This window comes from Ovis aries, chromosome 3 (genome assembly GCF_016772045.2).
Source record: "Ovis aries strain OAR_USU_Benz2616 breed Rambouillet chromosome 3, ARS-UI_Ramb_v3.0, whole genome shotgun sequence".
Taxonomy (NCBI): domain Eukaryota; kingdom Metazoa; phylum Chordata; class Mammalia; order Artiodactyla; family Bovidae; genus Ovis; species Ovis aries.
Window position 1 is genome coordinate 194856982 of NC_056056.1, and position 12984 is coordinate 194869965.

The window sequence follows — 12984 nt, forward strand, 5'->3', positions numbered from 1 at the left end:
TCTCATGTTATTTCAAGACTTTGCTCTGTAACTATTAATACCAGTTCCTTGGATTTACTTTATTTTGTCTAATGGGTGCATTTTATACAAAGTACAACAATCATTTAAGGCTAATGAGGAAAGTCATGTAACCTGCATTCTCCAGTATAAAATTCTGTAAAATTTAAAACAAACAAACAAACAAACAAGTATTTTTGATGACATTATAGACATTATAAATTCAGATGAGGAATGTTATTGAATAACCGTTTAGTTTGTTCTTAGAATGAAAGCAAGGAAAAATTCCTATGCCATGACTAAGACTGTTATGTATAGAAATACACATTTTTACAAACAACTTGGATATGTGCTACCACTAAGAAATTAAGTGAAGACATTCATTTTCTTCAAGTTTCTATAAATTGCACCAAGAAGATACTGTAAAATCTGAACTTTTTCCTTTTTATTTGTATACTAAATACTAGATGTGCATATTCACCTTAAAAGATCAACTATTTCCCACAACTATTTCCAATTTCTGTTGCCTTAATTCACCCTTTCTAGTTAACTGACCTCCCAACTGTCTTTTGACCTTCCTCACTTCACTCAGCTTTACCTCCTGTTCTACCTGGTTTGCTCTAGGCAATATATACCAGTCTTAGGTTTCTGTCTCCTATGAAAAATCTAACGATAGTCAGTCTTTTTTCATTGGTTTTATGTAAAAAGTAGAATAAAAATTTAAAAATCTTCCCCTTAAACTTTCCTTTTCGAGTATGTTTTCATAATCAGTAAAGAACAAGATCTTAGTCTATGTCAGAGATTGCATAAAATTCCCCATCATGAAATAAAATGATTTCCCTTTGTGAGGTACTACAATTCAAAGATAAAATGGACAGTTTTCAAATCTCCATATCTTTCTTCCAGTAGTATAGCAAATGGAAGGCAAAACTTGAGAGATCCAAGATTAGTTTCTAAAATGTCTATATTTAGTTTGGATGAACTCACATGCAAAAATGCATGCATTAATTAATGAATTTTCTAACTGTCTACACCAAGATATCTAAAAAATTCACTATATAACAACAACTGAAAACTCTGTGGCTTACAGCGTTAGGTACTATTTACTCTCTTTCAAAGTTTGCTTTCATAATTCAGTAAATTTGTCTGTTGATTAAGCTGTTCACAGTGCCAGCAGATAAACAGCTCTCATCTACAGTTGCTTACTTCATTTGTTTTGTTTCATATAATGTACCAGAAGTTTCTGATTTGGCAAAAACAAGCATAAGGTGGTGCAAGTGACGTGTGATTGATGTTCACAGTCCTCAAGATAAGAGGGTCATTCGATAAGCATTAAACAACATGTCCACTGATCTACAAACATGGGAGGAAAAAGCATAAATGCCAGTGGCAATTTTCCCTTTTATTTCTTTTGACTTGTTTGATTCCTGTTCATTGAGGTCCATTGAGAGAGATCAGCGCTTTAATAAAGAGTGACCTATTCAAGGTCATCCATCTGTTGAGCAGAAACACATGCTCTGCACAACCCACTGCCTAGACAGTCATGCCCTCCCAGGCTGCTCCACTGACACTTGAATGCTTAAGTGGAAAGAAGGCATTTTTCCTCCTAATTTTCTAGGACATGATTCTGCTGACTAATACCTCACTATGAAATGATTATGATCTTTAAAATTAATGTTCAGTAGACTTAAATATGGAATCTGGGAAGTTTAGGGTTAGTAGATGTAAGCTTTTATATACAGAATGGATAAACAACAAAATGCTACTGTAGCACAGAGAACTATATTTAATATCCTATGATAAATCATAATGGAAGAGAACATAACAAAGATGTGTGTATATACATATGTATGTATAACTGAATCACTTTGCCATATAGTAGTAATTAACACAACACTGTAAATCAACTCCAATTAAAGACAAAGAAGCTGGAAAGCTTGAAAGCATATATAATTAAGAAGCGTCTTCTCATTTTTCTATAAGACATATTGAAACTAATCAGTAAATATCTATTTACTAATATTCTCTTCCATATACATGGCAAAGAGATTATGCCATAATCGCAACAGTTCGGAATCAGAAGTAATTTTGCCTCCCAAGAACACCTGATAACGCCTGGAAGCATTTTTCCTTGTATCAGTTGGAGGGTAGGGGGTTTGCCACTGCTGGATTTGGTTGTTAAAGAGAAACAACACTTTCCCTTCTCTAAACAAAAATGGCTCTACATCCTTTTGACACCGAGGATGTTGTGGACATTTCCAAAAATACCCTAAGCAGGACAGATTTTCTAAGACTGTCTTATAAAGTTTCTCAATGCAACTTAAAGACATAACAGTAAATAACTAGATAAAAGCAATTTCACAGAATGAGGGTTGAGGTAAAACTATCCAACAGTTTACACTATCCAACAGTGTAAATCTTATTCCTGGGTAAAATTTTTTAAATTAATTTAGTTTAATTGGAGGCTGCTGCTGCTGCTAAGTCACTTCAGTTGTGTCCGACTCTGTGCGACCCCATAGACAGCAGCCCACCAGGCTCCCCCATCCCTGGGATTTTCCAGGCAAGAACACTGGAGTAGGTTGCCATTTCCTTCTCCAATGCATGAAAATGAAAAGTGAAAGTCAAGTCACTCAGTCGTATCTGACTCTTAGCTAATTACTTTATAATATTGTGGGGGGTTTTGCCATACATTGACATGAATTCAGCCACGGGTGCACGTGTGTCTCCCCATCCTGAACCCCCTTCCACCTTCCTCCCCATCCCATCCATTTGGGTTGTCCCAGAGCACCAGCTTTGAGTGCCCTGCTTCATTCATCGAATTTGGATTGGTCATCTATTTTATATATGGTAATATACATGCTTCAGTGCTATTCTCTCAAATCGTCCCACCCTTGTCTTCTCCCACAGAGTCCAGACAAAAGTCTGTTCTTTACATCTGGGTCTCTTTTGCCGTCTTGCATATATGGTCATCATTCTCATCTTTCTAAATCCCGTGTATATGCGTTAATATAATCTACTGGTGTAAAACTTAAAATATCTAGAGGAGGATTTAATGGATAAGTGTGAAAAACTCATCTTTATCTCATATAATATGCCAGAAAGTTTTGATTTAACAAAAACAAGCATAAGGCAACGCATGTGACATGGACATGATGTGCAGTCTTCAAGATACAAGGGTCGTTCAACAAATATTAAACAAGCAGGTCCTCCCCTGCCACTCATGGGCACGATGGCAAGGCCAGTCCTAACATGCATAGGGCCTAGACAAATATTTGGCATGTGATTCTGTCTATATAAACAAAATTCAAACGAATTTCACAACACAACAATAACAGCAAAAACTTTTCTTGAAGGGTAACCAAAAAATAAAATTATTATTGGAACAATTTCTAAACCAGTGGCAATAGTTATTAGATTAATAAATGGAAAAGTGAAAAAAAGGAGAAGGAAATGCAAATTAAAAAAAACACTATGTCTGGAAAAAAAAAACTAACACAGGCAGCCAGCTTCATCAGGGCATGAATTATCCTTGGTAACACATCAGGCATTTGGGTGATGTAATAATGAACTCCCAGTCTGATCATACTAATCTCCTGGAATAAATTATAGGGAAATCTGGAAGGCAGTCTTTCTAAAATATGTTATATGGAATTAGTAGTAATAAATTTATATAACATTATTCCAGGTATGCCTAGAAGGCATTTAAATTACTCTTTATACTCTCCTATTTAAAAAAAAAAATGATTTAACTGAGAAAGAAATGGTCTATTACCAAATTAGATTCACTAAAATGCAAATACTTATGTTCACCATCTTTAGTGGCTATTATTAACAGATCCATTCTCCTGAATACCCAAGTAGACAAGATACTGAATAATGATAACTTCCAATCAAAATTCATCCTTGAGATGTAAAATACTCCTGCTGCTGCTGCTGCTAAGTCACGTCAGTCGTGTCCGACTTTGAGCGACCCCATAGATGGCAGCCCACCAGGCTCCCGTCCCTGGGATTCTCCAGGCAAGAACACTGGAGTGGGGTGCCATTTCCTTCTCTGATGCATGAAAGTGAAAAGTTAAAGTGAAGTCGCTCAGTTGTGTCTGACTCTTCGCAACCCCATGGACTACAGCCCACCAGGCTCCTCTGTCTATGGAATTTTCCAGGCAAGAGTACTGGAGTGGGTCACCAGGGCATCCTCCGAAAATACTCCTAGAAGTTTCTTAATTTAGAAGCTTTATAGTTTGGAGCTTCTAGTATGTGACAGATAATTAAAGTCATGCTACCAAAGAGGATACAGATAATTTTTAATTAAAAAAATTGATGTCAATTTATTGAAACTAAAAAAATTTAGAAAAAAGAGTTCACTCATTTCTCATACTTTCCATTCCTTACAGTCATCAGTCTGTCCCTTGTATCTATGAATTTTTTTTTAAATTCCTCATATAAGAGAGCTCCTATGGTATTTGTTATGTTTGACTTATTTCACTTAGTTTAGTGCCTTCAGGGTCCATTCATGTTGTCACAAATGACAAGATTTCATTCTTTTTTATGACTGAGTAATGTTCCATTGTGTATATATACTACATCTTTATCCATTCATCCACTAAAAGACACTTCCTGGCTATGGAAAATAATGCTGCAGTGAACACGGGGGTGCATATATCTTTTTCAATAAGTGTTTTCATTTTCTTTGAATAAACACCTAGAAGTGGAATTTGGTGGTTATGTTTTTAATTTGTGGAAAACCCATTGTGTTCTGTAGTCGTTGCACTCATTTACATTTCCATCAACAGTGTACAAAGGTTTTCTTTACTCTACATCTTGCCAGCATTTGCTTGTTGTCTTTTTTTGATACGTAATTCTAACAGGTGATAATTCAGTGTGGTTTTGATTTACATTTCCCTAAGGATTAGTGATGTTGAGCATCTTTTCATGTACCTATTGGGCATCTGTATAACTTCTTTGGAAAAAAATGACGATCAAAATATTCTACACATTTTAAAATCAAATTGTTTTTGTCTTGCTATTGTGTTGTATAAGCTCTTTATATATTTTGGATACTAGCCACTTATTAGATACATGATTTGTAAATATTTTCCCCTATTCAGTAGGCTGCCTTTTCATTTTGTTTATGATTTCCTTTGCTGTGAGGAAAATTTTTAGCTTGATATAGTACTGCTTGTTTATTTCTGCTTTTATTGCTTTTGCTTTGGGTGTTAAAAAAGATCATTACCACAATCTAAATCAAGGAGGTTGCTACTTATCTTCTACACTTTTATGGCTTCTGGTCTTATCTTCAAGTCTTTAATCCATTTTGATTCAACGTGTGTATGTTGTGTAAGAGAGTGGTCCAGTTTTATTTGTTTGTGTATGGTTCTTCAATTTTCTCAATACCATTTATTAAGGAGACTGTTCTATCTTCTTTGTATATTCTGGCCTACTTTGTCATAAATATATGTGAGGGTTTATATTTCTGGGCTTTCTACTCTGTTTCATTGATTTGTGTGTCTGTTTTAATGTAATACAGTGTTTTGATTACTATGCCTGCTAAGTCACTTCAGTAGTGTCTGACTCTTTGCGACCCCATGAACTGAAGTCTGCTAGGCTCCTCTGTCCACAGGATTCTCCAGGCAGGAATACTGGAGAGGGTTGCCATGCCCTCCTCCAGGGAATCATCCCAACACGTGAATGAATCTGTGTCTCATATGGCTCCTACATTGCAGGCAGATTCCTTACCTCTGAGCCATCAGAGAAGCCCTTTGATTATTACATCTCCGTAATATACTTTGAAATAAGTGAGTGTGATATACTAAGCTTTATTCTTCTTCCTCAAGATTGCTTGGCTATTTGAAATATTTTAGTTACATACAAATTTTAGGAATATCTATTATATTCTCTGAAAAATACCACTGGAATTTTGATAGGGATTGCATGAATATGGGACAAGGCAATGGCATCCCACTCCAGTGCTCTTGCCTGGAAAATCCCATGGACAGAGGAGCCTGGTAGGCTGCAGTCCATGGGGTTGCTAAGAGTCGGGCATGACTGAGCAACTTCACTTTCACTTTTCACTTTCATGCATTGAAGAAGGAAATGGCAACCCACTCCAGAGTTCTTGCCTGAAGAATACCAGGGACAGGGAGCCTGACGGGCTGCCATCTATGGGGTCACACAGAGTCGGACACGACTGAAGTGACTTAGCAGCAGCTTTGAATACATAGATTGATTTGGATATTATGGACATCTTAACAACACTAATTCTTCTAATTCACGAGCACAGAATATCTTTCCATTTCTTTGTGTCTTCTTCAATTGCTTTAATTAATGTCTTATAATTATCTATACACAGTTCTTTCACCTCCTTGGTTAAATTTATTTTAGGTATTTTGTAATTTTTGATGCATTGTCAGTGGAACTGCTTTCTTTATTTTTATTTCTGATACTTTGTTATTATTGCAAAGAAACAACAGAATTTTGGTATTCATTTTATATTTTGAAACATCAATGAATTTGTTTGTTAGTCCTAACAGCTTTTTGATGAGGTCTTTAGGGTTTTTGGTTGATTCCTGGTGGCTCAGATGGTAAAGTGTCTGCCCACAATCCGGGAGACCCGGGTTCGATCCCTGGGTCAGGAAGATCCCCTGGAAAAGGAAATCGCAACCCACTCCAGTACTCTTGCCTAGAAAATTCCATGGATGGAGGAGCCTGGTGGGCTACAGTCCATGCGGTAGCAAAGAGTCGGACACGACTGAGCAACTTCACTTCATTTTTAGATCTGATATCACGTCAGTTTTCTAGATCCGATATCATGTCATCTGTATATAGTGACAGTTTTACTTCTTCCTTTTGAATTTGGATGTCTTTTATTTATTTTCTTGCTTAATTGCTCTGGCTAGGGCTTTCCATACTATGTTGACTAAAAGAGGAGAGAGCGGGATCCTTGTCATGTTCCTGTTCTTAGAGGAAAAGCTGATGCAGTGAGATGTCAACTCTGAGTTTGTCACATATGGCCTTTAGGATATTGAGGCGTGTTACTCCTATAACCACACTGTTGAGAGGTGTTTTTTTATACATCATAAACGGATGTTGAATTTTTGTCAATTGCTTTTCTGCATTTATTGAGATGATCATAAGAATCTTATTCTCTATTCTGTTAATGTGGTATGTCACTCTGACTGATCTGCAGATGTTGAACTATCCTTGCTTTCCTGGAATAAATTCTACTTGATCATGGTGTATGATCATTTTAATGTATTGTTGAACTCAGTTTGCTAATATTTTATTAAGGACTGTTGCACCTATGTTTACAAGGGTAATGACTTACACTTCTCTTCTCATGTCCTTTTCTGGTTTTGGTAGCAACATCATGCCGACATCATAAAATGAGTTCAGAAGTATTCCCACCTCTTCCATTCTTTGGAAGACTTTGAAAAGGATTGGCAGAAATTGGTGTGATGTTTAGCAGAATTCACCCGTGAAACTTTCTGGCCTTGGTTTTTCTTTGTTGGAAGGTTTTAAATCATTGGTCTGTTCAGATTTTCTGTTTCTTCCTGGTTCAGTCTTTGTACACGGTGTGCTCCTAGGAATTCAGCCATTACTTCTAAGTTGCTCAGCTTGTTGGCATATAATTATTCATAGAGGTAGGTATTTACTTCCAGGAACTGTTTTCTTAGAACTGCTTTTGCTATTGGGTTGGCCAAAAAAATTCATTTGGGTTTTACTGTATGATGTTACAGAAAACCTGAATAAACTTTTTGGCCAACCTAATATATCCCATAAATTGTAGTGTATTATATTTCCATTTCTTTTTAAGTATATTAAAAGTCTATTGCTACCTATTACCTTTTTTCCCACCAGAATATTCAGATATTTTTCTTGTGTTGTACATACTATAATTCAATCACTTAGACAAACCAGAATTTCATGTCTAAAAATATACCTCAATTATTTGAAGATTAAACATATCACACATAAGTTGTGTCTTCAAAAGTGGTCTTAAGTGTAATTGATAAAGCTTGGTTGCTAATATATATATTATTAGTGTATATATACTACACAGAGACATACACACTAAATGACTACAGGATCTGTTTGTCTCTACTGATAGTTTAAGGTATCAAAAATGCACTAAATGACGAAAGAACCTGCTAGTCTCTAACTATTGATAAATACAGGCCCACTGGTTTTTAGTATGTTAAAATGTTCCTAGTACCTTCCCAGTACATTAAAATTCCTAGTACAATTCACAAATCAAAGTGATCTTTTCCCACAAAGACTCTTAGCTAAGTAACAAGGAAACTATTGGTTCCTTCAATGCCCTCTTACCTTTCGTAAACTTTTCAAAGGAGAACAATTTTCTATTCTCTCTCTTAACTTTCCACTGAAAAGCTTTTCTTCAAGAATTTATAGCAAAGAGAAAACAAAACAAGAAAAACACTTAATTGCCTTCTGAGAATTTTATCCTCTGACTTCATTTGGTATTACTGGGAATGCTGCCAGAAAAAGAGTTCTGCCTGCTGCTGAAGTTTATATATCATTTAGCATCTTCCCTAATTTGGATGATCTAGAATTTGAGAGCTTATACTAAAAGGAAAAAAAAAAAAAAGGAAGAAGAAAGCATCAGCCTGAATGTGTGAGCGAGCTGACAAATTATGTCACAGAATTACTGAGAATAGAGTAAATAAATAAATGTTAATTAAATTCTTGCTGAGTTTGAAGAGTCATATACAATTAAGAGCTGAATTTAACTTGAAGTAAGATATTCACTGTTCTATAGGAATTTTATATGAAAGGTAAACTTTATTATTTGTGATAATATATATATAATTTTGAAAGACGACATTAAATTTGAGGGAAACTTCTGTCTAGAAAGCACATAGGAGGAAAGTCAGAAGTTTAACTTTATCCTGGTCATGATGAATGTTCTCAATACGAGCTGATCATTTCTTTTTCCTCCTAGCTAATACCGACTTTAGATAAAACTATATACTTCCTTCCTGAAGGCCAAAATTGTTTAGTTTGTTTTTGACTTCTTGAAGGTTAAAAACAGTGCAAGACATATATTGGTGTTTTTACATGAAAAACACCAATATATGTTTTGCAGGCTGCCCCTCACATATGTGACAGCGCACTGCTATCTACCAGGTATTTATTGATGCTCACACATCAAGTCAGTCCCCATTTTGGAAACCTAAAACAAATGTACTTCATATATTTTCTGCCATTCAAGGTTTTCCACTGTAATATCCCTAAGTTTATATGCTCTTTCTCTATCAAGAAAACTGAAGTCATCAGGCTCACATTATTTCCCTGGTGGCTCAGTGGTAAAGAAAGTGAGTCACTCAGTCACATCTGAATCTTTGTGACCCCATGGACGGTAACTTACTAGGCTTCTCTGTCCATGGAATTCTCCAGGCAAGAGTACTGGAGTGGGTAGCCATTCCTTCTCCAGGGAATCTTCCCAAACCAGGGGTTGAACCCAGGTCTCCCACACTGCAGGCAGTTTCTTTATTAGCTGAGTCACCAGGGAAGCCCCAGGGGTAAAAGAAACTGCATGCAATGCAGGAGATGTGAGTTTGATCCCTGGATCAGAAGGTTCCCTAGAGAAGGAATTGGCAACCCACTCCAGTATTCTTGCCTGGGAAACTCCATGCACAGAGGAACCTGGTGGGTTACAGTCCCAGAGGTTGCAAGACTTAGACATGACTTAGTGAGTAAGCAACATTTCATTTTTGTACTACCTGTCCCCATTTATTGTCTCCTGTTCTGGTATAAATTTCTCTACTTTCTTTCCAAAGCTTCTTCATTAGTGCTTATTGGTGGATCTGTCTGATAATTCATTTAAGAACATGGTCAGTTTTTCTGAACTAGAGTAAATGGAAGAGTTCAGGGTACGGACTGGTGGAGTGTAAGAAAAACACATAAATGGGTGTCAAAGGACCACTTAGAGAGAAAGTGCATTCCCTGCCCTGAACTACACTGTTTTCTCAGTCCTTAAATAGGTCACTATTGAGAACTTCCAGTGTTTTCTCCTCTACACTGATTCTCTTTGCCATTAACAGTTATTAAGACATATATCTCACCTTGGCACAAAAAAAATTTCCTCACTTCTATTGCTCTTTCTTTTTTTTTACTGAAGTATAGCTGATTTACAATGTTGTATTAATCTCTGCTCTACAGCAAAGTGATTCAGTTATACACACATACATTCTTTTTTATAGTCTTTACAATTATGGTTAATCACAGGATATTGAATGGTCCATGGGGTCTCAAGAGTGTGACATGACTTAGCAACTAAACCATCAATATTCTTTTTTATATTCTTGACCATTATGGTTAATCAAAGGATATCGAATATAGTTCACTGCCATACACTGGGACCTTGTCATTTTTCACCTCTGTCTTAATTCTACTTTTCTTTTAAAACTAAACTCCTCCAAGAGATCCTTTCAATATATCACACAAAAAAGTGAAAGTTAAGTGAATGTGTTAGTCATTCAGTCATGTCTGACTCTTTGTGACCCCATGGACTGTATGTAGTCTGCTAGGGTCCTCTGTCCATAGAATTCTCCTGGAGAGAATACTGGAGTGGGCAGCCATTCCCTTCTCCAAGGGATCTTCCTGATCCAGGGGATCTTCCTGACCCAGGAACTCAACCTAGATCTCTTGCATTGCAGGCAGATTCTTTACCAATTGAGCCACCAGGGAAACCCCACCTCACACTAATTCTCTTCTTAATTTCTGTATTCTGCTTTTCACCACTGCTTGACTGAAAGTGCATTCTCAGAGCCCACTAATGCCCTGCTCATCACTACATTCGATTGCATTTCCCATGTTTTTTTTTAATTTTCTTGAACCTGTGTTTGTGGCCTCAGCCCTCTTTTGAGTGTAGCTTGTCAGCATGCTCACTACTTTCAATTCTGCATTAGTTCTCCTTCTTCTGTCTCCACTGAGCCTGTGTGTATGTTTTAACTCCCTCCCAGACTCGTCTCAGCCCGTATGCTGAGCCTCTCTCAAGAATCAGCCTTTCTTCTGTTTTTCTCTTTTCATGTTCTTCTTCTGGGATCTGTTGCCTGATGTAACTCTATTATCATATGTATGTCTGGTACTCTTTAGTTGACATCTTCTGCTCTCATCTGGCTGTGGTGGTGGTTCAGTTACCAAGTCATATCCAACTCTTGTGACCCCATGGACTGGAGCTCTCCAAGCTCCTCTGTCCATGGAATTTCCCAGGCAAGAATACTGGAGTGGGTTGCCATTTCCTTCTCCCAGGGATCTTCCTGACCCAGGGATCAAACCTGTGTCTCCTGCATTGTAGATGGACTTCTGCATCGCAGGCAAATGTTTACTGCTGAGCCACCAGAGAAGCCCTTTCATCTGACTACAGAGCCCAGAACAGCATCTCAAGTATCCATCTGAAATTCCCTTTGGGGATTGTCATCTTTGCTTCTCACTCAACATTGTGAACACTAACCTCATTATTTTCCCTGTGAACAGGCCTGGGTTACTGGCACTCATCTGTGAAGTACAGGATTTCAAACTCCTGACCCTCCTTACTTCTTCCTCATCTAATCAATAAAAAATGACATTCTCTGGATCATTCCTTCACAGGGGTTCCTGTAACGCTCCCTAGCCAGTCAGTTTTATAAAGCAGTGATAAAGAAAGTTCACACATATCCAAACAACCCCACACTTTGCCAGTTCAGACATTTTCCTCAGGCTTTTTCCTTTCCTTCTTTACACTTCTAAAATCTTGTAACACAATCTTGAAGGCTCACCTCAGACACCATTTTTCCCATTTCTACTAGGCATAAATCAACAATCTGTCCCACCTAAACTCTAATCATACTTTGTTTATATAATTAATTTTACACCTACCACTCTGCCTTATAGGCACATTATCTACTCAAGTATTGCTCTATTTCCAACTATACCTTGTAAGCTCTCAGAACACAATAAACTTGTCACTCGATTTTCCCTCAGACTGAGACCTACCACAGTGCTGTCCACATAGTAAGTGGTCAAAAATCTGTCTTCAATTAAACTAAATCTTTTCCTAAAGAGATGGTATTTGAATGAGGCCTTGTGGTATTTTAAAATACTTAGAGGTCTGTATTCAAATGCAGTCAGCAATTCCCTTCAAATGGCTGAAAGGCTTTAGACATATTGTTCAAGGAAGTAATAGCAAGATAAGAAGAGATCAATGATCTAAAACATAAATACAGTGTCTTATTTCCCCCCTCTGGTGGGGAATTAGAATTAGAGATTTTACTCTGTGCTTAATTTACCTTGAATTTCCAAATAAACTATTCTGTTGTAACTGGTATCTTTTTAATGTTTGGGTATGTGTTCTTGCTTTTTAAAACACTTATTTGTTTTTTAATTGGAGTATAATTGCTTTACAATGTCGTGTAGGTTTTTGCCGTACAACAGTCTGAATCAGTTATATGTATACGTACTGTTTTTGCTTTTGACTTTGAGAATTGTTATCTGAGTTGAGAATCAAGGTGAGATAAAGGTATACTCTATTGTTGTTGTTTAGTTGCTAAATCATGTCCGACTGTTTGTGATCCCATGGACTGTAGCCCGCCAGGCTCCTCTGTCCATGGACTATCTCAGGCAAGAATACTGGAATGGGTTGCCATTTTCTCCTCCAGGAGATTTTCCTGAGCCAGGGGATCAAACCCATGTCTCTTGTATCTCCTGCACTGACAGATGGATTCTCTACCACTATGTTGCCTGGGAAGCCCCCTTATCCCAGAAACCTGGGGTTTCTTGCTGGTGCTCATCTTTACCTTTGATAGATCTAGAATTACAAATAATTTACCATGTATTCATTACCAATCTGGCAGCAAATTCTGATTTAAAATATTAAATGGGTACAGAGGGCGAGTTGTTGGAGAAAATAGAGAAGTACGAGTAAGGTAAAGTGAGGCATAAATTCTTTTGGATAATGCTGATTTAATTGGACTGATTTATATTATCTACTCA

The 12984-nt window shown here is 37.0% G+C and overlaps 1 protein-coding gene across 1 annotated transcript in view; it reads right to left on the minus strand.

The window, feature by feature from the left end:
• The window catches only part of PDE3A (phosphodiesterase 3A), a 368430-nt gene that overhangs the window by 130893 nt on the left and 224553 nt on the right, over positions 1-12984 (minus strand). The gene's annotated exons all lie outside the window — the stretch shown is intronic.